This window comes from Mustela nigripes, chromosome 1 (assembly GCF_022355385.1).
Source record: "Mustela nigripes isolate SB6536 chromosome 1, MUSNIG.SB6536, whole genome shotgun sequence".
Classification (NCBI taxonomy): Eukaryota; Metazoa; Chordata; class Mammalia; order Carnivora; family Mustelidae; genus Mustela; species Mustela nigripes.
The window spans coordinates 232,696,549-232,723,403 of record NC_081557.1 but is presented as its reverse complement, the minus strand read 5'-3'; positions in this window follow the sequence as shown (position 1 = coordinate 232,723,403).

Genomic DNA, 26,855 nt, shown 5'->3' with positions numbered 1-26,855 from the left:
CAAACTCATGTTCAAGAGTTAGCTACATATATTTATAGTTTCTTGGTATTTACATTTTGAAAAAACTCTGGGGAATATGCAACAGACTCATAACTGTTTTCATGTCTGGGAAAATAAGGAAGTAAGGCATGACAGACATTTTTGAACCACACATATTTAGTGCCCAATTTTTCAAAAAGTTTTTAATGTCACCATAAAAGAGGGTAAGATTTCAGGTGCATGTCTCTGCCTGAGCATCAGTACCAGACCTTTGGGTCTGGGTGGAGCCATAGATCCTTACCGGCACCCCCAGCTGGCTCGCTTTAGATCAATCTAGATAGAAAATGGTTGAATAGGTAAGTAAAAAGATTTCAAAGATTTATAACTCTTGGGATTCGTGGTAGTTTTGTAATGTCCAAACTGAGCATGATATTGAAAGAAGGAAAATCTTAGTATTCCTTTCTGACTCAAAATACCACTTTGGCCTGGCAAGCAGCTTTAGAGATCTAGTAGGAAGAATTTAATTCGGGGAAGTAGAGATTATTAGATCAACAAATCTAATAAGATAAGAGCATGTTCTCTCCAGCTTGCTAAGCTTCAATGAGTCATAAATCCACAATTTTGGTTTTAAGATTTATAAAAGCAAGTAATAATGTGCTAGTCCCTGATGTCCAGCTGGAGGGGATGAATTTTTCAGGCCATATCTCGGCTAGATTGATTCTAGAGACCCCTGGTCCTGAAAGTCACCACATGCAGCACTAGAAACAGCAAACACCAGGCTGTGGAGATACCTGAGCTCAAGAGTGGGGGATAACAGCCTGGAAGGGAATACAAATAATAGAATACCCACTACAGGCCATACAATGGCAAAGAACACTATTGGATTCAAACAAGTAAGAGTAATAAGAAAACAGAAGTTTTCCTGAAACTGAAGCCTACCTTAGCCAAAGACTATTAAGCAGGTAAAGGATTAAAGCCATGAAAGAGAATTTACAAATCTGTAGGCACTGAACATGGGAGGGCTAAGAGATCATTTGCAAAAAATGGATTCACTTCTCCACACCTGTTTGTATTCCCAACCTTTGCAATGTAACTTTTCAATATTCTCTCTCAAAAGAAGTCACTTAATCTACTCCCTTGAATCTGGGCTGGCCTTGTGACTTGTTTGATTAATAGAGTGTCCAGCAGTGGTGATATGCCTTTTAAGTGTAGACCCCAGGAGACCTTTTGGACTTTCACTGTCTTTCTCTTAACAAAGTCTATCACTGCCTTATGAACAAGTTGGGGCTAAACTGCTGGAAGATGAAAAATTACCTAATCAGTACTAAGTCATTCCTAACTGAAGCCATCAGAGACCAGCCAGCCCCCTCCAATCCTGACTCAGAGCAGCAGAATTCTCTATCAGTTGCCCCTTCAACCCATGAGAGATAATAAATGGTGGCTATTTCAAGCTATTAAGCATCGGAGTTTTTGGTTACACAGCAAAAGCTAATGATACAGGAGATTTGAACATAAGAGAGAAAGAAAGAGAGAAGGAGGAGGAGCATCTGGGTGGCTCAGTGGGTTAAGCCTCTGCCTTCGACTCAGGTCATGATCTCAGGGTCCTGGGATCAAGTCCCACATTGGGCTCTCTGCTCAGTGGGGAGCCTGCTTCCCCCAAACCCCTGCCTTTCTCTGCCTGCCTCTCTGCCTACTTGTGATCTCTGTCTCTGTTAAATAAATAAATAAAATATTTTAAAAAAAGAGAGAGAGAGAGAAAGAGGGAGAGATGGAGAGACATGGGGAGGGGGGTGTGGGAGAGAAATAAGGCAGGGTACTCATATATACTTAATAAGAGTGTCTTTCCCTGCTCCCCAGCGATTTAAATGTTAGTAGTAAATATAGGGGTTAAGTTAATCATTTCATCAGTTTGTGGTCCCAATAATTGGCTTACAAAGTAGAGCATCATCATGACCGTTGGGGCTCACAGAACAACTTCAGTTTTCAGATTACTAAGCTTTCACAACCACCATACCACCTTTCTCCCACAATAAACCTGTGAAATAGGTAATTTCACTGCTTAGAAAATATCTTAGGAAACTGAACAAACTGGGTTAGAATAAAACAATCTGTAAATGGCAGAACTGGATCAGCATTCATATTTCATGAATCCGTGTTCTGATGGTGCAAAGAGTAAAGAAGAAACTGGTATGTAATGTATCTCAAATTTTTATTACCCTGAAAGTTTCTATAGGAGAGTAGCAGGGCCTCAGTGATCACTGATACCTGTATCTACCCAAGCTTCAGTCGTTGTTTGTATTATAAGGTTGGGAATAGTATTTGAATAGTTTTCCCGAGATCCCTCAAGTATAAAATGATGATTTTCATTATAAATGACTTATTATGAGGAGTAAATAGCATAAAAGGTGGAAAACAGTTTGATCAATGGTGCATGGACAGTGATAAATACATGTTACCATAATAGTAGCTGTATAAAGGGACACCTGCGTGGCTCAGTGGGTTAAGCTGCTGCCTTCTGCTCAGGTCATGATCCCAGAGTCCTGCGATCAAGTCCCGCATCAGGCTCCTTGCTCAGAGGGTAGCCTGCTTCTCTCTCACCTCTGCCTGCTTGTGCTCTCTCTCTCTCTCTGACAAACAAACAAATAAATAAAATCTTTAAAAAAATAGTAGCTGTATAGAATTTTCAATGACTGGCACAGGTGACATGATAATTAAATATTAGTTGAAACTAATAATAAGCAAACTAAATGACCTCTCCTTTATTCTTATTAACTTGAACGTTTTCGGCTGTGTTGTACATAAGAGGACATGTCTTCAAATATGTGTGCCAAATGCTTCAAATGATTTGGTGAAAAGCAAGCCTAAGCATGCCCTTCATGCTTTTAATCTGTGATTTAATGATTAAGAATATATGGAGGCTTCACCATTAAATAGTGAATGAAGCAAGTTGATGGGGATTAAGGTTGAATTTGTGGTGATCACAGGTCTTTTACGGAAATGCCAAATCACTATATTGTACACTTGAAACTAATATTATACTGTACGGCAGCTAACTGGAGTTCAGATAAAAACTTTCAAAAAAGTGAGTGAAAATAAGAATTGCCTTTCCAAATTCAGAATAAATAAATGAATGTTATAAAAACTACCTTGCCTGCTGACATAATTGCTTCTTTTCATTCTGGATTACAAGACTGGAAACTGAATATAAGAGAGAATCTTAGAAGAAGATTGTAAATATAGACTGCATCAGCAAAATGCCAAAACAAATCAGGCAATTCAATAGACGTTTCAGTCATTTGGAGAGATCATTCCAGCTTCTCATCATACATCCAGATTGACTGCGGTTTTCACGGACAGTGCTATCTTTTAACTGAATTTACCAGGTTGTTCGTATTGCGGAGATATCATCGTGATCACCAACCTACCATATGTAGTCTCAGGCAAATTTAGAATCACACTCCTCAGAGAAAGTGCAACAGACTATTGCCGCATCTTAAATTAGGAATTAAAAAATAATCTGTGATTCATCAATGGCACTTAATGAAACCATTCTCTCAGTGATAAAAATTTCTTCCCATTAGAACAAAATTTGTTTACCTTCAAAAAGTATAAGAAGGGCTCAGATTCTTTGGATACTTTGCCATGATCTGCATTTAATTTTTATCAAAATTTTAAATTTAATTTGAACACTTTATTTCAGATAAGGTCTAAGAGAAACAGGAGTAGGTAAGTCATTACAGGAATATAAAGAAATATACGCCTGATAACACTCTTCTTGGAGACATTCTTTCTGATCCCTCAGTACTGAGGCTTCTACCCTACCATAGGTAACTATCATATTAATTTTTGAGAAACAACTCTGTATAACTTATAAACATGGAGAGAAAGCAGGACATTCCTACCCTGCAGGCAAGCCCCACCCTTCACTGATTGTGTGTGTGTTTAGGAACACCTCGGATGCTCTTCAGCACAAGGCCATGCTTTCCCTTTCCCCTTTCTGTCGAACAGGGTTTTCCCACTGTAGCACTCTCACCATAGCTGTGGGAGGATGTTGTGGTGGATATCCCACACATTTTAGGACACTTAGCAGCACCTCCAACTCTACCCACTGGATGCCAGTAGCAACACTTCCCTTATCCAGTTGTGCCAATCAAAAATGTCTCCAGACATTATAAATGTCTCCAAGGGGGCAGAAATCTCCCTGGTTGGAGCTACTGCATTATAGGCTTTGGGATAAACTACACTTTGATCTCTACCACACCCATTCCCTCAACACCTATAATTAGAAATGCTACTATCAGGATTTCGGGTTGGTAGAAGTCTGCTTAACCTCGACCCAAAGGGATCCCCAGAAATCTCCATCCTAACAGAGACACACATTTGACCTAGAGCTAGAGAGGATTTGATGATTTCCACATTCAAGGGCCACTTAATTTCCCAGTGGGGAATGATTGGCAGTGGGAAATATACAATTCTTTTTCCTTTGAAAACAGAAAAGTGGATGAGAGAGAAAAATACAAATAAATGCCTGAAAAATTCTTTAATTCTGAGCTATTTCACTCAAAAAGAACACTACAAATAAGACCCCAGAATTTCGATCTAACTGATTTCTGAGTCCTTTCTCTGATATGAGACATCAGTCCTACACTTATTCCCAGGAAAATTCTGTTCGCTAGCTCTCTTTGAAAAAATAACTGGATTAAAACTGCAGCTACATCACCAAAAAATAATGAACAGAATTCAGAGAGATTTAACTGTAAACACAAATTTAGGCTTGTTTTTGGCCAAATCATTTGAAGAATTTCACCTATATTTGAAGAACTGTCCTCTGAGGTCTAACACAGCAGAAAAAATTCAACTTTAGAAGATTGAATAAAAATATATATGATATAATCTTAAAATACATCATGTTTAAATGTCTAAAGCAAACCCTCAGTATTTTCATTATTAACCATTTGTTTTCAGTTAGTCTTGGCTTTATAATTCTTTTTAAGAATGATGGGACAGGATTCATCATTTACGTATAACACTGAGTGCAAAAGCTAATGATGTATTGTGGTGACTAACATAACACAGTTAAAAAATAAATAATAAAAAAAAAGAATAATGGGACATGGTTTCTTTAACATTTCCATAAATAAAAGGCTCATTTTAATGAGTTTCCCAAAGTAAAAGAAGTTTGGTCCAAAGATAAATTGGTACTACTATTCCCATAAACAGAAATCTGTGAGAAATTTAAATGACCTTTCTCCAGCTTCAAAAAATTATTTCCACTGGAAAACTTCCATTGAAAGAGCAGCAAATCACCCTTGCACAAAAGAATGCAGTGTGTAATGCCTTTCAGAGGCCGGGCTCCCAGAGCTTTGCTTTGTAGCACAGGATGGCTCAACAATGGATTTCAACTGCAACGGAAGCACGGAACATTCGACAGACCCAAAAACGGGCTTTCAGGTAAGAACTACAATTATACATGAACACAAGCGGCAGCCGAGACAGCAGGAGCGAAAAGCTGCCCCAAAGTAGAGAAAATCTGTAGGAAAGAATGATGATGTCTGAGATAAGGTTGTAGGAGGAAAGCAAAAGTAATTGAGAGTGTTTAAAAATGTACACCAAGTTTTGAAATGTGAAGACGAAGGGAGACATAGAATCGGTCTTTAACTCACCTTCCCATCAGTCCTGAATTCAAGACAAGTTCGTGGTGACATTTTTTCAGTATGCCAAAAATTATATTTTTAAATAATGGCTTCACACAACATTAAAGATTTTTTTCTGGTAGTATTCTTAAAGTAAAGGAAATTTGGTCCAAAAATGAATTGGTATCACCTCTGTAAATAGAAATCTGCAAGAAACTTAAAATCTTTTTTTTCAGTTTTATTGAGAAAGAACAGACCTATATCACTGTGTAAGTTTGAGGGATGCAGCATGATGGTTTGATTTAGACATTTTGTGAAAGCATAATCACATAGGTGAAGCCATCATCCATCTTCTCATATGGACACAATAAAAAAAAAAAGAAGAAGAAGAAGAAAAAGGTTCTCCTGTGAGGAGAACTCACAGGATTTATTCTCTTAGTAATTTCCTATGTATCATTCATTGGTATTACCTATAGTTACCATGTTACACATTATATCTTAGTACTTATTTATCTTACAACTGAAGTGTATACCTTTTGATCATTTGCCTCTAATTTCCCCTCCCCACCCCCACCCCACACTCTGCCTCTGGTAATCATAAGTCTGATTTCTTTTCCTATGAGTTGTGTATCTTTTTTTTTTTAAGATTACATTTATAAATGAGATCATAGAATATTTGTCTCATTGTCAGACCTATTTCACTTAGCGTAATGCCTTCACATTCCATCCATGTTTCACAAATGATAGGATTTCCTTGTGTGTGTGTGTGTGTGTGTGTGTGTGTGTGTTTGTTTTTTTACAATGGAATGATACACATATGTCACATATATATCACAACTCATCACTCATAGATAGACACATAGGTCTTTTTCCATGTCCTGGTTATTGTAAATAGAAGTATAGAAGTGGGGCTGCGTGTATCTTTTCAAATTTCCTTTGGATGTATTCCCAGAAGTGGAATTGCTGGATCATATGGTAGTTTGTTTGTTTGTTTGTTTGTTTTTAGAATCCTCCATACTGTTCTCCATAGTGGTTGTACCAACTTACATTCCCACTAACAGTTCATAAGGGCTTCCTTTCCTCCATATCCACGCCAGCATTTGCTATCTGTGAGAAACTTCTGAATGAACTCTGAAAGACTAGGTAACAGTCATTAGAATATCCCTGGTAGACCTGAATACAACATAAATTCACCAAAGTCTCCAACTCCTGAGATTTGAAATTCATTTTCTAGTTTAAGCAGGGGCCGTCAGTCTCATGGGACTGTTACCAGTCCATGAAGTAGAAGGGTGAAGGTGGGCAGAGATACTAAGATTCCTCTGATGCCACCTGTCTCTTTTCTATAGCAGGGGAGTATAACTTCCCCCAACCTTCTATTTTTCTCTCTGCTGTCAGACTAGCATCTTAGTCACAAGGCTCTCCCAGCCTTTCTCAGATCCCTCCCTTTCTTAATTAATTAATTAATTAATTTACTTACTTACTAATTTAAAAGTATCTCTCTTGATATAATCCTTGTGTGTTAATCCAGCTTCGATGTCTGACCCAGACTAAAATGGAGTTTGTATTTTTAAATCAGTATGTTCTCAGCTTCCTGATTAGATGATTTTGAAATTCTAGGGAAAAGCAAAGCACTGATATATTCAGAAACTCTTTTCTTTCCATGTTTCCTAAAAATTCTCCCAAAGGCAAACCCCAGAAGAAAATGAAATGGAAGAAACAAAATGTTCACCATATATTAAGTGAAATGAGACAAAAAAAAAACAATTAGTAAAATTATGATCTTTATGTAAAACAGTATTCATGGAATGAAATAATGCATCATAGTAAGTGTTTTAATTGTTTCCTATTTTTACTATATTCCAAGTTTGCTTAATGAACACGTTAATATTTATTGTTATATTGGTAATAAAAATAAAAACATATATGAAATAGGTTAATCAGGTCAAGGGTAGAGGGGTGATAAAAATCAAGCAATTGTAGTATATGTTTTATATCCTGCACATCTACTTTCTCTAAAAAATAGGGAGGATGAGAATTTTGAGTGGCTCCTGCTAAATGCCCATTTGCTAGCTTGGAAATTTTCATTTTTCTGTTAGAGCAAGTATAATCTTGATCTTTGGGAGTTAGATTTCTTCAAGAAATTTCATCCTCCTTATTCTACCATATGAGATACATAGAGGAAGCTCTCAGATTCTTGTCCTTCCTCACTGGCTATCACTACTGGAGAGCTTGACTAGCCTTCTGGGTATCTCAATGCACTCTGCTGCACTCTGAGTACCCTAAAAACATATAACAGTTCCATTAACCTCAAAATCAGTGAGGTAAACTCGGGAAAAAAATGCAGTTTTCTTGATTTTTCATCACATATCTTCTTTTGTTCTAGAACTCCAATTCTCCAAAGGAAGAAACATTACAATTTCTAACTAAACACAACAATTTCTTATTAAAGATGACTCCACCATGTGCGGTTAAAAAAATTCTTATAGCTAAATAGTTCTTACAAGATTCAAAGTTCTCATCAGATTTACTTTCCACTTAAGGGGCTCCCCTATTCTGTTCTCATTTCCAAGATCATATCTGAGTATGGGAAGAAATATAGCTAACCTCATGGCATTTGGGTATTGGGCTAATGATGGTGTTTCACGTTCCTTTGCCTAAGGAGAATCATCCGACATGACTCTATGGTTTAGTATCATTTCTCAGTCCTTTTTCTGCTAAAGTATCCATGCATTGTTTGACTCATGGTCTTTTCATTCTCTTTGATGAAGGCAAGACATGGTGGTTTCAAGGAGGTTAGCCATCTCCTTCTGACTAAGCATCCTACCTTTGCTCTAAATAATCAGATGCCCCAAGCTATGGCATGACTCTCTTGTAATCTCAAATTTGGGAAATCTACCTTGAAGCCCTCTACTTCAGGATCACTTCACCACCCATGATGGTTATCTCTCTGACAAGTTTGCCAGCCAGCACTCTCAGCTATATCCTGTGTCCTTGTTGGGGGTACTCACAAACTTCTGGAAACCCTCCATTCCATTCAGTTTCTGAGGAGGCTTGAGTTCAACACCACAATGAATGCCTCCTTCAACCATTTTTAATCTTCTCTGTGTCTCTTTAGATATGATACCATGCTGACCATGTGGTTTTTTTGAGGGTTTTACATTTTCCAGAGAAATATCTCCCAATAGATATATACATAGTCTCTTACACTGGAGTTTGCCTGCCCAAAAGCAAAAAAAGAAATCAGTTAACTAGTGTCTTTTTTTTTTTAACTACACAACTAATCTCTCAATAGGTGTCCATAATCAGAGGAAAGGCTTTCAAATTCCTTTTTGTGGTAACTGAATGTTTCTCAATGTGGTACTCCTCTGCTCTGTGTGCTACAATGATATTCTTTTTTTGAGCAGTAAGCCTCATGGCCTTGCTTTTATTGCAAAAGGGCTGCTGGAGAAGGAAAAGAACAAAACTATATTACTGAAATAGATGAGACATTGGGTGCTGATCCAACACCATTTGCTAGCATTTGAGCAACTTACACCCTTTTAACTTCTTTAGCAAGATGGTATCTTCCATATATTTATTTTTAAAAATTAAGTATCATTAAGTAAACTAAAAGTCAGTTGCAGTTACCATCTCCATTTTATAGATATTAAAAGTGGCACACGGAGAAGTGACATTATTTGTCCTATATTTCTTAACTAAGAAGTGGTATGTCTAACATTCTAACCCAGACTTATCTGAGTTTGGAGCCCTCAGTTCTTCAACTTCATGGATTCTAAAGTCCCATGGCCTATCATACATTCTCTCTGTTTCTTCTTCATGTAACCTACTCTTCTGGTTTAGAAAAGGTGGAGAGGGGGTAGGGAGAAGAATTCTAATGTTGAGGATCCCCTAACCAACTTCTTCTTCAGCCTTATCCTCCTTAGATGGGCATGCAAATAATCCCAACGCATTTGCTCAATACCCTGACTTTCTTGGTAGGGGAGGAAAACTTTTCCCTCTTTCCTTTTAGGTTCTTTGATTGGTCTAATAATTAAATTAACACAAGACAGATTAACAGGAGAAAAAAATTAATTCTTACACAGGGAAGTTCATAGAAATAGGAGTGTCAAAAAGGTGACCAAAGAAGGCAGCTTTTACACCTTATAGACAAAGAAACAATAAATTTGTGAAGAATTGACAAGACAAAGAAGTTTGGGCTTAGGGTGGTAAATTAGTGATGAAGTCACATTTGTTTATATAGTCTTTTTGGTGGTGGTAAGGATTTCTCTCTACTTCCTGATACAAGGATATTACCTTTTATATGGGAGATTTATTTCCTGCTTCCGAGGGGACAAATCAGGGTCAGAATGTGTTTCTTGCACAGGCTATTTCTTAAGCAACTTTAGTTTAAAATAATCAATACGCCAAAGTGAGTATTTGGGGGCTGCCTATCCTGAACTTTATAACTTTTTTCTAGGATGACAGTTCTATTTATTCATTCTTGTAAGAATGTGAATCTCTCAGCTCTTAAGAAGACCTATATCTATTCCTTCCATGAAGTCTCTGAGTAGTTGTTCAAACCCTTGGTTTATACTAGAATTTGATTAAAGCCTTCCAAGTAGAAATAGCAATTACTAAGCACAGATCAATGCAGAAACAGTATAAAAATTCCTCACTACTACTACCCCTCTTCTTCACCAAATGCACATAAACAGAATATAATAAGAGAAAACAAAGAAGAAGGAAAAGATATGAACAAAAAATGTAAACATCAGAATGAGGACATTAACAAAGTCACTTATCTGAGAGCATTTTATTCAATACTATGGTTAAGGAGAGGTTGACAATTGAGGCTAATTTCATATGTCTATTTATAGGTATAATTTGTGACTTAATGGTAGGTCAATTTAGTTAAGTACAGCTACTATGGTATTATCTAAAAAAAGTCTTTTATCTCTAAGTTTAATATTTCTAAACAAGTAAGTTGCTTATTTCCTTCTAACCAGTGTACAGACCATAATCTCGGGACAAATGGCTAAAGAAGATATGGTCCGTATATACAATGGAGTATTATGCCTCCATCAGAAAGGATGAATACCCAACTTTTGTATCAACATGGACAAGACTGTTAGATTATATTGAGTGAAATAAGTCAAGCAGAGAGAGTCAATTATCCTATGGTTTCAATTACTTGTGGAGCATAAGGAATAACACAGAAGACATTGGGAGATGGAGAGGAGAAGTGAATGGGGGAGTCAGAGGGGGAAACAACCCATGAGAGACTGTGGACTCTGAGAAAGAAACTGAGAGTTTTGAAGGGGAGGGAGTTGGGGGCTTGGGTGAGCCTGGTGGTGGGTATTATGGAGGGCACGTATTGCATGGAGCACTGGGTGTGGTGCATAAACAATGAATTTTGGAACACTGAAAAAAAAATTAAATTAAATTTAAATAAATAGGGTCGCCTGGGTGGCTCAGTTGGTTAAGCAGCTGCCTTCAGCTCAGGTCATGATCCCAGCGTCCTGGGATCGAGTCCCACATCGGGCTCCTTGCTCCGCAGGGAGCCTGCTTCTCCCTCTGACTCTGCCTTCCACTCTGTCTGCCTATGCTCACTCTCGCTCGCTGTCTCTCTGACAAATAAATAAATAAAATCTTAAAAAAAAAAAAAAAAATTTAAATAAATAAATAAATAAAACTATTGTACAAATAAATATATAAATACATAAATAAATTTTATGTGTTTATTAACCAGATGCTAGAGTTAGATGAGAACAGTGAGGATCTGAATGCAGCAGTATATAAAACATAGATAAATAAAAATAAGTATTTTCACATCTCTGTGAGATAAAAGCCTAAGCAGACATTCAATCAAATATATTTTTAAAACTTCAGTCTTATTCATTCAACGAAGTAGGAAGTAGGCAGTCTGGTGCTTTTATCCTAAAATGACATTTTTTAAAATGTTGCTCTAGTGAAAGTGGGAAAAAAATTCTTGCTTTCATTTTGTGCAATTTGAACTACCCCAAATCAATAGCTTGAACTTCTTAACTTTGTAACATCATAAGAAATGACACTTAGCTGATTATTTCTCAAAATAGCACAAGTGGACCCACTTTGTCCAAAGCACTCAACAAAAGACCTCTGCTGCTTCAGCCCAGACACAGCTTGATTGCCACAGAGAGGGAAAGCTCTGACTTTAGAGAAATCCACATCTTAATACTAATATCTTTTCTCTGTTGGAGCCTACTTACTTTGCCTCTTTGAAATCCATTTATTTACTGCAAAATCAGAAATAATAAAGTTTTATTTGGCTTTCAGGCTTTGGTTGACGATTGTGTGGTCATACAAATTTTATTAACTTTCCTTTCTCATGGTCATATTCTAATATTTCTGCCTAGAAAATTTCTTTTTTTATAATTTTGGTTACAGTTGCTTACTTGTGTCAGTAGAGAATACAATTTCATATTATCCATTTTCTACCTTTCAGTGTTTGATTTCTATGCATGCTATATAACCATTCCTTAGGATACATGGAGAGTATAATGGAAAATGGAAAATTCTTGTCTTCAGAGAGAAGACAATTTAATAGTAGAGTCAAGATAAAACCATCTGAATTTGTAGTGGCTGAAGGAAAAAAAAAAGACATATCTGTTTGTTTGTTTTTTTAAAGATTTTTATTTATTTATTTATTTGACAGACAGAGATCACAAGTAGGGAGAGAGGCAGGCAGAGAGAGAGGAGGAAGCAGGCTCCCTGCTGAGCAGAGAGCCTGGGGCTTGATCCCAGGACCCTGGGACCACAGCCTGAGCTGAAGGCAGAGGCTTTAACCCACTGAGCCACCCAGGGGCCACTCTGGTTTTTGTTGTTGTTGTTGTTTTGTTTTGTTTTTGTTTTTTTTTAAGATTTTATTTATTTATTAGAGAGACAGCGCAGAAAGGGAAGCAGCAAATTGAGGGAGAGGGAGAAACAGGCTCGCAGAGAAGGGAGCCCAATGTGGGGCTTGAATCCAGGACTCTGGGATCATGATTTGAGTTCATTAAATAAGACACCAGACACTCCAAGACCTATATCTGTTTTAAGCAGGATATCAGGTACCCTACATAATTTCTTTGGAAGCGAAGGAAGTTAGGGGTTGTGAAACCAGAAACAGTTCCCTAAATTACACTCAAGTATCACTCAAAGGGAGATGGTAATGTTGCCACTGGTGCCTAGCACTGTGGCTGGTAACCAGAGCACTTTGGATGGTGGGCTCCAGATTTTTCCTGCATGAACCTCTTTAATTACTCCTCTGGAAACTGGACCAGCTACCACCATCTCCTATATGGTTCCTACATAGAGGTTTCATTTTGATTTCATTATCTTCTGATTCATAATTTAGCACAAATATACATAATTGGCAGATCCTAGGACACCTGCCAGCACTGTAGCTAAAAGAGAGTCTGGAAATAGCAGAAAATGACTTTCACAGTGGAAATGCACAAAGAGAAGAATTCCCCTAATACTGGTGGAAGAGTGTTTAAAGCTTTGGAGTAGCATTCGAAGGGAATGGCTATTAATGATGAGGCAACACTAAAGCAAATGAAAAACAGTTGCACCTTACATTATAGGATAAAATGCTGAATTGTGTACTTTAGGTTATATGTTTTCTAGGCTTTACAGCAGCAGCAGTCTTTAAGCAAGACTGTTAAGAATAATATTAGTTGAGGACTTACTATGTTATGAATATTTTTGTGCATTATCTCATTTAATCTTATAATAAGCCCAAGAGATGATACCATTATAGCACTTGTGCTGAGCTATATAGTAGCCTCCTAAATATGTCCACATCTAAATCACCAAAGCCTGTGAATATGTCAAGAAACATTATTAATGCAAGGATCTTAAAAAGAGATTATCCAAAGAAGCCCAAATGTAATCTCAAGGTCTGTACAAGAGGGAAAATCAAAAAAAGGCATGTCACAATAGAATCAGAGTTGGAATAATGCACTTTGAACAAGGGAAAATGGGATATGAGTCAAGGAATGCAGGTGGCTCCTAAAAACTGGAAAAGGCAAGGAAACAGTTCCTTAAGAGTCTTGAAAAGGAGTCCAGTTCTGTCCACATCTTGATTTTTCTTCCTGTAAGACCCATTTTATACTTCTAGCCTCCAAAACTATTGAGATAATAGATTTGCATTGTCTTAAGCCAAGTTTGTGATAATTGTCCTAGCATTCGTAGAAAACCAGTATGACCCCATTTTACAGAGTGGAAGCCAAGGCTTAGAAAGTGTGATTTATTTGCCCCAATTTTCATAGCTAATGAGCAGCAGAGCCAGGATTTAGATCATGATTGCCTAACTCTAAAGTTTGCTCACTTGCTTCTCACCCTGTGCCTTTGTCAATGCTATAAGCATTGGTTCTGGTGAGAACATGATTCCTGGGGGCAGAGGAGAGGAGAGAGTATCTCATGGAATTTCAGTGACAAAACATTAAAGAATTGGCCAGATTTCAATAAGTATATAGGGATAAAAAGAGTTTTCCAAATAAAGTTTCAGAACGTATGGAGGCAGGCAGAACTCATTATTGTAGCACTTTGAAAATTCCAGATAGGTGACATGCAGTGTTATATTAGTTCCAGGTGTACAATATACTGACTCAACAATTCTGTACATTGCTCAGTGCTCATCATAAGTGTACTGTTAATCCTCTTTGCCTAATTTCACCAATTCTACTACTCCCTTCCCTTCTGGTAACCATCTGTTTGTTCTCTATAGTTGAGTCTTTTGGGGGCAGGGTTGTCTTTATACCTTTTTTTCCCCTTTTTCCTTTAAATTCCACATATGAGTGAGATAATGTAATATTTGTCTTTCTCTGACTGACTTATTTCATTTAGCAACTCTCTAGCTTGCAAACAGCAAATTTTCATTCTTTTTTATGGCAGAGTGATAGATATTCCACCATACATATATACACATCTTTATTCATTCACCTATCAGTGAACACTTGAGTTGCTTCCTCATTTTGGCAATTGTAAATAATGCTATAAAAAATGTACTGGTGTGTAGATATTTTTGAATTAGTGTTTTCTTATTCTTTGTGTAAATACCCAGTAGTAGATTTACTGGATCGTATGGTAGTTCTATTTTTAATGGTTTGAGGAGCCTCCATACCTCCATACTGGTTTCTATAGTGCCCAGACCAGTTTGCATTCTCACCAACAGTGTGCAAGCGTTCCTTTTTCTCCAAACCCTTGGCAGCAGTTGTTGTTTCTTGTTTTTTATTTTGACCATTCTGACAGGTATGAGATGATGTCTCATTGAGGTTTTGATTTGCATTTTTCTGGTGATTAGTGATGTTGAGGATCTTTTCATGTACCTGTTGGCCATTTGTATATCTTCTTTGAAGAATTGTCTGTTTATGTCTTCTGTTCATTTTTTAATTGGATTATTTGGGTGCTTTTGGATGGTAAGTTGTATACATTCTTTTTTTTTTTTTAAGATTTTATTTATTTATTTGTCAGAGAGAGAGTGCAAGCAGGGAGAGTAGCAGGCAGAGGGAGAAGCAGGCATCCCGCTGAGCAGAGAGCCTGATGCAGGACTGGATCCCAGGACCCTGGAATCATGATCTGAGCTGAAGGCAGACACTTAACTGACTGAACCACTCCGGTGCCCTCTTTTCTTTACATATTTTGAAAATTAACCCTTTCATGGTTATGTCATTTGCAAGAATCTTTTCCTAATCAGTATGTTGCCTATTAGTTTTGCAGATTGTTTCCTTCACTGTGTAAAAGCTTTTTATTTTGATATAGTCCCAATAGTTTATTTTTGCCTTTAATTTCCTTGCCTCAGCAGATACATCTTATAAAAAATACTGCTACAGCAGATGTCAGAAAAATTACTGTCTCTGCTCTTTTCTAGGATTTTTATGGATTTGGAACTCACATTTTGAGTTCATCTTTGTGACTTTATGTATAGTGTTAGAAAGTGGGCCTATTTCATTCTTTTACATGTAGCTGTCCTTAACACCATTTGTTGAAATCTGGAATTATGATAACTTCAGTTTTATTATTTTTCAGGATTGCTGAAAAATATTATTATTATTCAGAATCTTTTGTGATCCAATACAAATTTTAAGATTATGTGTTCTAGTTCCGTGAGAAATGCTATTGGTATTTTGAAAGGGCTTGCATTAAATGCATAGATTGCTTAGGGTAGTATGGACATTTTAAGAATATTTGTTCTTCTGATCTGGGGCATGGGATATCTTTCCATTTGTTTGTGTTGTCTTTAATTTCTTTCATCAGTATTTGAGAGTTTTTAGGGTATAGGTCTCTTGTATTCCTGGCTGAATTTATTCCTAGGTATTTTATTCCATTTGGTATAATTGTAAAAGGAATTGCTTGCTTAATTTTTCTTTCTGCTACTTCATATAGAAATGCAACAGATATTGATTTTATATCCTGTATATTAATTTTGTACCCTGAAACTTTACTGAACTCATTTATCAGTTTTAGTATGTTGGGTTTTTGCTTGTTTGTTTGTTTCTTTTTGTTTTTTTGTTTTGTTTTGTGTGAGTGTGTGTGTGTGTGTGTGTAGTCTTTAGGGTTTCCTATATATAGTATCATGTTATATGCAGATAGTGAAAGTTTTACTTCTTCTTTACCAATTTGGATGACTTTTATATCTTTCTGTTGTCTGATTGCCATGGCTAGGACTTCCAATACTATGTTGAATAAAAGTTGTGAGATTGAACATTTTTGTCTAATTCCTGATCTTAGGGGAAAAGCTCCCAGTTTTTCATCATTGGATATGATATTAGTTGTGGGGTTTTCATATGTGGTCATTATTATGGTAAAGTGTGTTCCTTTTGAACCTACTTTGTTGGTTTTTATCAAGAATGGTTGTTGTACATTGTCATATACTTTTTCTACAGCTATTGATATGACCATATGGCTTTTATCCCTTTTGTTGGTATGAGGTATTATGTTGATTAGTTTGCAAATATTGAACTACTTTTGCATCTCAGGAATAAATATCATTTGATTAGGGTAAATTATTTTTTAAATGTATTGTTGGATTAGCTAATATTTTGATGGAGATATTTGCATCTATGTTCATCAGACATAATGGTCTGTAATTATTTTTTGTAGTGTCTATCTGGTTGGTATTTGGGTAATGCTGGCTTTGTAGAGTGAATCTGGAGTCTTTCCTTCCCCTCTAATTTTTTGAATAGTTTGAGAATAAGTATTAAATTTTCTTTAAGTATTTTTCAGAATTCATCTATGAAGTCATCTGGTCCTGGACTTCTGTTTGTTGGAAGTTTTTTAAATTACTTATACAATTTCATTGCTGATAATCAGTCTGTTCAATTTTCTATTTCTTCCTAACTCAGTTTTGGGAGGTTATATGTTTCTAGGAATTTATCCATTCCTTCTAGATTGATCAATTTGTTGGCATATAGTTTTTCATAGTAGTCTTTTTTAATACTCTGTATTTCTGTGATACCAATTATTTCTTTTCTTTCATTTCTGATTTTATTTGAATCTTCTCTCTCTTTCTCTCCCTCTCTCCCTTTCTCTCTCCCTCTCTCTGATGAATCTGGCTAAAGGTTTATCAACTTTGTTGGTCTTTTTCAAAGAACCAGTTTCTAGTTTCAATAATCTGTTTTATTGTATTTTTTTAATTTCTTTTTGGCCTATTTCTACTCCAATCATTTTTTAAATTTAATTTTATTTTTTTCAGTGTTCCAAAATTTATTGTTTATGCACCATACCCAGTGCTCCATGCAATACATGCCCTCCTTAATACCCACCACAAGGCTCATTCAACCCCCCCACCTTCCCTCCAAAACCCTCAGTTTGTTTCTCAGACTCCGCCACCTCTCATGGTTTGATTCCCCCTCCAATTTCCCCCAACTCACTTCTCCTCTCCATCTCCCTGTGTCTTCCATGTTATTCCTTGTACTCCTACAGAAAGTGAAACCATATGGTAATTGACACTCTCTGCTTGACTTATTTCACTTAGCATAATCTCTTCCCGTCCTGTCCACATTGATACAAAAGTTGGGTATTCATCTTTTCTGATTGAGGTATAATACTCCATTGTATATATGAACCATATCTTATTTATCCATTCATCTGCTGAAGGACATCTTGTTTCTTTCCACAGTTTGGTGACTGTGGCCATTGCTACTGAACGTTGGAGTACAGATGGCCTTTCTTTTCACTACATTTGTATCTTTGGGGTAAATACCCAGTGGTGCAATTGCAGATATGGGGTAGCTCTATTTTTAATTTCTTAAGGAATCTGCACACTATTTTCCAAAGTGGCTGTACCAACTTGCATTCCCACCAACATATAAGAGGGTTCCCCTTTCTCCACATCCTCCCCAATACTTGCTGTTCACTGTCTTGTTAATTTTGGCCATTCTAACTAGTGTAAGGTGGTATCTCAATGTGGTTTTGATTTGAATCTCCCAGATGGCTAATGATGATGAACATGTTTTTCATGTGTCTGTTAGCCATTTGTAAGTCTTCTTTTTTTTAAAGCTTTTTTAAAAAATTTATTTTAGAGAGAGATAGAAAGCATGAGAGGGGGAAGGACAAAGGGAGAGGGGGAGAGAGAATCACAAACAGACTCCATACCAAATGTGGAGCCTGACATGGGGCTCAATCCCAGCACCCTAAGATCATGACCTGAGCTGAAATCAAGAGGCAGTCACTTAACTGAGCTACCCAGGTATTCCTTGTATATCTTCTTGGAGAAGTATCTGTTCATCTTCTGCCCATTTTTTGATGTGATTATCTGTTTTTTTGTGTGTTGAGTTTGAATTCTTGTCATTTGCAAATATCTTCTCCCATTCCACGGTTGCCTCTATGTTTTATTGACTGTTTCCTTTGCTGTGCAAAAGCTTCTGATCTTGATGAAGTCCCAAAAGTTCATTTTCGCTTTTGTTTCCTTTGCCTTTGGAGGGATATTTTAAAAGGAATTGCCATGGCCAAAGACAAAGAGGTTACTGCCTATGTTCTCCTCTAGGATTTTTATCGATTCCTGCTTCACCTTGAGGTCTTTTATCCATTTCAAGTTTACCTTTGTGTATGGTGTAAGAGAATGGTCAAGTTTCATGCTTCTACACATAGCTGTCCAACTTTCCCAGCACCATTTATTGAAGAGACTGTCTTTTTTCCACTTGATAGTTTTTCCTGCTTTATTGAAGATTATTTGACCACAGAGTTGAGGGTCAATATCTGGGCTCTCTACTCTGTTCCACTGGTCTATGTGCCTGTTTTTATGCCAGTGCCATGCTATCTTGGTGATCACAGCTTTGTATTGTAGCTTGACATCAGGCAACAGGATGCCCCCAGTTTTGTTTTTACTTTTCAACATTTCCTTAGCAATTTGGGGTCTTCTCTAGTTCCATACAAATTTTAGGATTGTTTGTTCCAGCTCTTTGAAAAATGCTGGTGGAATTTTGATTGGGATGGCACTGAAAGTATAGATGGCTCTAGGCAGTATAGACATTTTAACAATGTTTAGTCTTCTGATCCATGAGCATGGAATGCTCTTCCAACTTTTTGTGTCTTCAATTTCTTTCATGAGTCTTCTGTAGTTCTTTGAGTACAGATCCTTTACCTCTTTGGTTAGTTTATTCCCTGATATCTTATGTTTCTTGGTGCTATAATAAATGGAATTGATTCTCTAATTTCCCTTTCTATATTTTCATTGTTAATGTATAAGAAAGCAAGTGATTTCTGTACATTGATTTTGTATCCTGCCACATTACTGAATTTCTGTATGAGTCCTAGTAGTTTGGGGTGGAATCTTTTGGGTTGTCCATATAAAGTATCATGTCATCTGTAAAGAGAGAGAGTTGGACTTCTTCTTTTCCAATTTGAATACCTTTTATTCTTTTTGTTGTTTGACTGCTGTTGCTAGGACTTCTAGTACTATGTTGAACAACAGTAGCAAGAGTGGCCATCCTTGTCATGTTCCTGATCTCAAAGGGAAGGCTGTCAGCTCTTCTCCATCGAGGATGATATTCACAGTGGGGTTTTCATAGATAGATCTTATGGAATTGAGTAATATTCCCTCTATCCTTATACTTTGAATCATTTTAATCAGGAACCGATACTGTATTTTGTCAAATGCTTTTTCTGCATCAATTGAGAGGACCATGTGGTTCTTCTCTCTTCTCTTATTGATTTGTTATATCACATTGATTGATTTGTGAATGTTGAACCACCCTTGCATCCCATGGATAAATCCCACCTAGTCATGGTGGATAATCTTTTTAATGTATTGTTAGATCCTATTAGCTAGGATCTTGTGGAGAATCTTGGGATCCATATTCATCAGAGATATTGGTCTGAAATTCCCCTTTTGGTGGGGTCTTTATCTGGTTTGGGGATCAGGGTAATGCTAGCTTCATAAAAAGAATCTGGAAGTTTTCCTTCTGTTTCTATTTTTTGAAACAGTTTCAGGAGAACAGGTATTATTTCTTCTTTGAATGTTTGGTAGAATTCTCCAGGGTATCCGTCAGGTTCTGGACTCTTGTGTTTTGGGAGGCTTTTGATCACTGCTTCAAGCTTATTACTAGACATTGGTCCATTCAGGTTGTCAATTTCTTCCTAATTGAGTTTTGGAAGTTTATAGGTTTCCAGGAATGCATCCATTTTGTCTACGTTATTTAACTTACTGGCATATAACTGTTGATAATAATTTCCAATGATTACTTCTATTTCCTTGGTATTAATACTGATCTCTCCCTTTTCATTCACAATTTTGTTAATTTGGGTCCTCTCTCTTTTGTTTTGGATTAGTTTGGACAATGGCTTATTGATCTTATTGATTCTTTCAAAAAACCAGCTTCTAATTTCATTGATGTGTTCTACTGTATCTCTAGTTTCTATCACATTGATCTCTGATCTAATCTTGATTATTTCCATTCTTGTGTGTGGGGTTGATTTAATTTGTTGTTGATTCTCCAGTCTTTAAGGTGTAAAGAGAGCTGGTGTATTCTGGATTTTTCAGTTTTTTGAGGGAGGCTTGGATGGCTATGTATTTCCATCTTAAGACTGGCTTTGCTGTATCCCATAGGTTTTTGACCAAAGTGTCTTCATTCTCATTGGTTTCCTTGAATTGTGTGAGTTCTTTGATTTCCTGGTTGATCCAAGCATTCTTAAGCAGGGTGTTCTTTAGTTTCCAAGTGTTTGAATTCCTTCCAAACTTTTTCTTCTGAATGAGTTCCAGTTTCAAAGCATTGTAGTCTGAGAATATGTAAGAAATAATCTCAATCTTTTGGTATCAGTTGAGCCTTGGTTTGTGACCCAGTATGTGGTCTGTTCTGGAGAAAGTTCCATGTGCGCTTGAGAAGAATGAGTATTGTTTTGTTTTAGGGTGGAATGTTCTGCATATATCTATGAGGTCCATCTGATCCAAGGTGTCATTCAATACTCTTATTTCCTTTTCATTTTCTACTTGGATGATTTCTCTATTATTGAAAATGGCTTTTTAAGATCCCCTACTATTAATGTATTCCTATCAATATGACTCAATATCTTGATTAACAATCATCTTATGTAGTTGGCTGCTCCCATATTGGTGCATAAATATTTACAATTATTAGATCTTCTTGATGGATAGACCCTTTAAGAATGATGTATTTTCCTTCTGTATCTCTGACTACAGTCTTTAGTTTAAAATCTAATTTAAAATCTAATTTACCTGATATGAAAATTGCTACCCCAATTAAAAAAAAATTTTTTTTAAGGCCCATTGGCATGAAAGGTGCTTCTCCATCCCTTCACTTTCAGTCTGGATGTATCCTTAGCTTCCAAATGGGTCTCTTGTAGACAACATATGGAGAAGTCCTGTCATTTAATCCAATCTACAGCTCTGTGCCATTTTATGGGAGAATTTAGGACATTCACATTGACAGGGATTATTGAAAGAAACGTTTTTATTGACATCATGTTGCAGGTGAAGTCCTTGTTTCTATAGATTGTCTCTAAATTTCTGTTCTATGATACTCTTGGGTTCTTTCTTCTTTTGTAGAATACCACTTAATATCTCTTTTAGTGCCAGCTTGGTGATTGTGTACTCTTTAAAGCCTTGCTGGTTTTGGAAGTTCTTTATCTCTCCATCCATTTTGAATATCAACCTTGCTAGATAAACTATTCCTGGCTGCATGCTCTTCTCATTCAGTGCCCTGAATATGTCTTGCTAGCCCTTTCTGCCTTGCCAGGTTTCTGTGGACAGGTCTGATGTTATTCTGATAGACCTTCCTCTGAATGTAAGGAATCTCTTCCCCCTAGCTGCCCTCAAAAACTCTTGTCTAAAATTATGATTCATCAGTTTTACAATCAAGTGCCTCGAGGTCTTTCTAGATCCATTGATTTTTTTGGGTGGGGAGGGGATCTTTCTGCTTCTAGGACAAAATGCTGGTTACATTTCCCAGACTGGGAAAATTTTCATGGAGAGTTTGTTCAACTATATCTTCTAGTCCTCTTTATTTCTCCTCCCCCTCAGGGATCCCAATAATTCTGACATTGGGATGTTTCATTGCATTATTTATTTCCCTACTTCCATTTTCATAGCCTCTAGGCTGTTTGTTCCAGGCCTCTTCCTGATCCTTTTTCCTCTATCAGTTTGTCCTCTAGATCACTATTCTATCTTCTGCCTTGGTTACCCTAGCTGTTAGAGGATTTAGATTAGATCAGATCTCATTTTAACTTCTTCCTGGGTGGCTTTCACTTCTGTCCTAATTGATTCCATGTTGTCACTAGTGGTTTTCGCCAACCTAGCCATTGCCTGGACAATTGTTACCCTGAATTCCTTTTCTGACATACTGTTTATGTCCATATCCAATAGCTCTGATGGAGAGGGCACAGTCTCTGAATTTTTCCTCTGTTGGGTGTTCCTTCTCCTAGTCATTTTGGTGAGAGGTGGTTGAGGGTATGTGTAGCTGAATATATCAGCTGCAATCCAGGGAAGGTGCACCCTGGAACGCTTCTGAGCAATAGGAAGTCACCACCAAAAAGAAAAAAGAAAAAAAAGGAAAGAGAAAGAGAGAGACAGAAAAAAAAAAGACCCAGCCAGAATGGGCCCCAAAGGTAAGACTTATAAGATATACAAACAAAAACGGGCAAACAAAAAGACCGACAAAAGTAAATGACAAGGAGAAAAAAAAAGAACACAGCTAAAATGAACCCCAAGGATAAGATTTATATAATACCAGACCAAAAACAAATACACAGAAACACCGACAGAGGAAAACGATAGGAGGGTGGTTATAAATCCTCAGTGTGGGTGAGGAAGTTTATTTTGATTCTTCCTGGGTGTATCTTGATATCTGTGTTAAAGGACTCAATGTTCCAGAGATAAAGGGAGATTAACTGGTTTATATATTGGGGTAGTATTGATTATGGAAAGAGGATTACCTTGAAGCTTGTATCTATATGTATATTTAAAAAATAGGAAAGATAGGGGCGCCTGGGTGGCTCAGTGGGTTAAAGCCTCTGCCTTCGGACTAGGTCATGATCCTGGAGTCCTGGGATCGAGCCCCGCATCGGGCTCTCTGCTCAGTGGGAAGCCTGCCTCCCCCCCTCTCTCTATCTGCCTCTCTGCCTGCTTGTGATCTCTGCCTGTCAAATAAATAAATAAAATCTTTAAAAAAAAATAGAAAAGATAAAGAAAAATACAGGTAAATGTATGAAAAAAGTTCAATTTAAAAGGTTATTATGGGGGCACCTGGGTGGCTTAGTGGGTTAAAGCCTCTGCTTTCGGCTCAGGTCATGATCCCAGGGTTCTGGGATTGAGCCCCACATCGGGCTCTCTGTTCAGCAGGAGCCTGCTTTCCTTCCTCTCTCTCTGCCTGCCTCTCTGCCTACTTGTGATCTCTGTCTGTCAAGTAAATTAAAAAAAAAAAAAAAGAAAGAAAGAAAGAAAAAAAATTTAAAAAAAAGGTTATTATGGAATATGTTGTATTAAACCTCTAGTTGTAATGGTAAGTAGGTTTAAAAAATTAAAAAGAACAGTAATAGTGAGAAAGAATTAAAAATATAAGTTGTATCTATGAAATATACAGGTTTTAGGGCAATACTGGAAGGTTAATATATTGTTTTCCCCTGATATTGGGGTTTTACAGTTTTATGGGGATCCTGTGGTGGTTGTCCTCTCATTCTTTCCACTGACTTTATAGGGGCGAGGCCTGTCATGTTGTTTTTCAGGCAGTCTTGCTTAGGTTGAGTCCTGTGCCCCCTACCAAGGGGCTGGGCTCTGTGGAAACCCGTGTTTCAGGCTTTTTTTCTCTGGAGGTTTTTTTTTCCTTTGGCGGCTTTTTGCAGCTTTTCAGAGGTTTAGTGGAAAGCAAACAGCACCCAGACCTCTGTCTCAGAGAGAAGCCTCAGTTTGCTCCCCTCTGGGTGGTCCAGAAGACTCCACAGACTCCCCCTCTGCAAACTCTGCTGAGACATTAAACCTCCCACAGGTAGTGCACATCCCCAGCCACCATCTCAGGTGTCGTCTGAAGCTTGTCTCTGCAACCCTATGCCAAAACCACAAGCGATATTGGTCCAGGGAGACCACTTCCAGGGCTGCCTTTTCCAGGACTGCTGTCTGGGGCTCAGACCTCAAGGTTTTACAGGTCTCTGCCTGCTGAGAGACCCCAACCAGAGATCTCACTGAGTTTCTTCAAGTCCAGGCTGGGAGTGTCCAGACTCTTGACTGGTCCCAGAAACCACTGGCCAGCACCCACATAGAGCTCTCTCAGGTGTGGGTGGGGAGTGCAGTTCAGACCCTGGTCACGTAGTGCATACAGAGCGCAAAAGGCTGTGGATCTAATGACTGCCCAAAGACTCCCTCATGTGGGGGTGAGAGTGTGCCTGGCCAAGCGGTGGTACAAACTGTGCAACCCTGGGGGCTCCAGGACCAGAACTGGAGGCTCCACCACCACATTCTCTGGCATGTGTGGTCGCTGGTGGTGTCCATCCTGGGTCCTTGAGCTTAGGCTCATGCCCATGACCACCCAATTCCACCAGTTGCCCTTTAAGATCTTTTGCTCTTTTTGAGTGCTTTTAACTAGACACCAAGATAATGCTGCTCCCCAATCACAGGGCACCTTCATATTGGGGTATTTCTTTCCAATGGGTTGCTTCTGGTGGCTCCCTCCCACTTCTCTTTATCCTCTGATATCAGTCCAATCTTTCCCACTCTGCTTTACCTCTTCACTGGTGCCTTCTGCCCCCATAGAGATCCAGAAGTATATAATCCTATATCTCAGACTGATTTCATGGGTGTTCAGAGTGTTCTGGTAGATAATTAGCTCACTTTAGGGGACTGATTGAAACAGGGTCTCCTACTTCTCTGCCATCTTGCCCCTACTCAAATCTAATCTTTATTATTTCTTTCCTTCTACTTATTTTGAATTTTGTTTGTTCATTTTCTATCTTCTTTAGGTGTAAAATGATGTTGTTTTGTTGTTGTTTTGTTTTGTTTTGTTTCGTTTTACTTAAAATTTTTCTTGATTCTACTAATGGTTTAGCACCAGGCTCCCCAGTGAACATGGTGATGGACAAGGTGGCGGTCCCCTTTATGGCCATGCCCTGTTTCTCCCTTATGAGGAGCTCCCTGAACTGGACCTCAGTCCTGACATACAACAGACACACCACAACATGTGGGATGCACATCGCATCTGCCAGCAGGGATGGTGGGAGACCAGCTATCTGAGGCCAACAAAGTCCCTACAACACTGCTGTAACATTCGGTCTGGGCAAGATTCTGACTTGAGACATTCATACATAACCACACAGACAGTAACTTCATCCTATTGCCTCTTCAGCCAAGCACATACACCAAATGTCTGAACCTGCAGTTCCTCTTGTACTGAGCAGGATTACCATAGCAACATCACAACAGTAGTGTAAAACATGTCTCATGTCAGTCTAAACCCAGCATGCTTCCCTATTAATAGGTGAACAATCCAATGATTGGTGGTTTCTTTTTCACAGTGATAAGAAGAGCCAACATTGAAAGATCAAAAAGTGACATTGCTATGAATACTTGGTTGCCACAAGCAACTCTTTGGTAAGTTTTCCAACACCTCCTGAAAACCTAAAGGTCAGAAGTATCATGAGGCCCCACTTGCATGGTCTGTATCCATACTGAAAATCAAAATCTAGGTTGTTTTTTGGAGATTTTCCTTGCATTTGAGATAGGTCTGTATTACTATAAACTTCCCTCTTGGAACACCTTTTGCCACATCCCAAAGATTTTGGACTGTTTTAGTTTCATTTTCATTTGTCTCCATGTATTTTTTATTTCCTCTTTGATATTTTCAGTGACCTGCTCATTGTTTAGTAGAATTTTATTTAGCCTCCATGTATTTTTTGAGAGTTTTCCTTGTGGTTGATTTCTAATTTCATAACATTGTGGTCAGAAAAGATGGATGGTATGAATTCAATCTTTTTGAACCTGTTGAGATATGTGATGTGGCCTAAAATGTCATCTGTTCTGGGGGATGTTTCTTGTGCACTTGCAGAGAATTTGTATTCTGCTGTTTTAGGGTAGAATGTTCTGAAAATGTCTGTTAAATACATCTCATCCGATGTGTCATCCAAAGTCATTGTTTTCTTGTTGATTTTGTTTGAATGATCTATCCATTGGTATAAGTGGGGTGGTAAAGGCTTCTACTATTGCATTGCTATTGATTACTTCCTTTACATTTGCCATTAGCTGCCTTATTTATTTGGGGGCCTCCATGTTGGGTGCATAAACATTTAAAATTGTTGTTGGATTTTCCCCATTATGATTATATAGTGTCCTTCTTTGTCTCCTTCTACATTCTTTATTTTAACGTCTATTTCATCCAATATAAATATTGCTAACCCAACTTTCTTTTCATTTCCATTTGCGTGGTAAATTCTTTACTATCCCTTCAGGTCTATGAATTCAGCTCTGAGATGAGTCTCTTGTAGGTACCACATAGATGAGTCTTTCTTTTTAATCCATTCTATCACCCTATATCTTTTGATTGGAGCATTTAATCTGTTTACATTTAAAGTAATTATTTAAAGTAAAAGTGTACTTACTGACATTTTGTTATTTGTTTTATGGTGTGGTTATTTTATATTTTTTTCTTTTTTTGATCTCTTATCTCGTGGTTTGCTGGCTTCTTTCGTGATATAATTGGATTCCTTTCTCTTTATTTTTTGCATGTCTATTAATGGTTTTGATTTGTGGTTATCATCAGGCTTGTATATAACATCTTCTACATATAGCAGCTATATTAAATT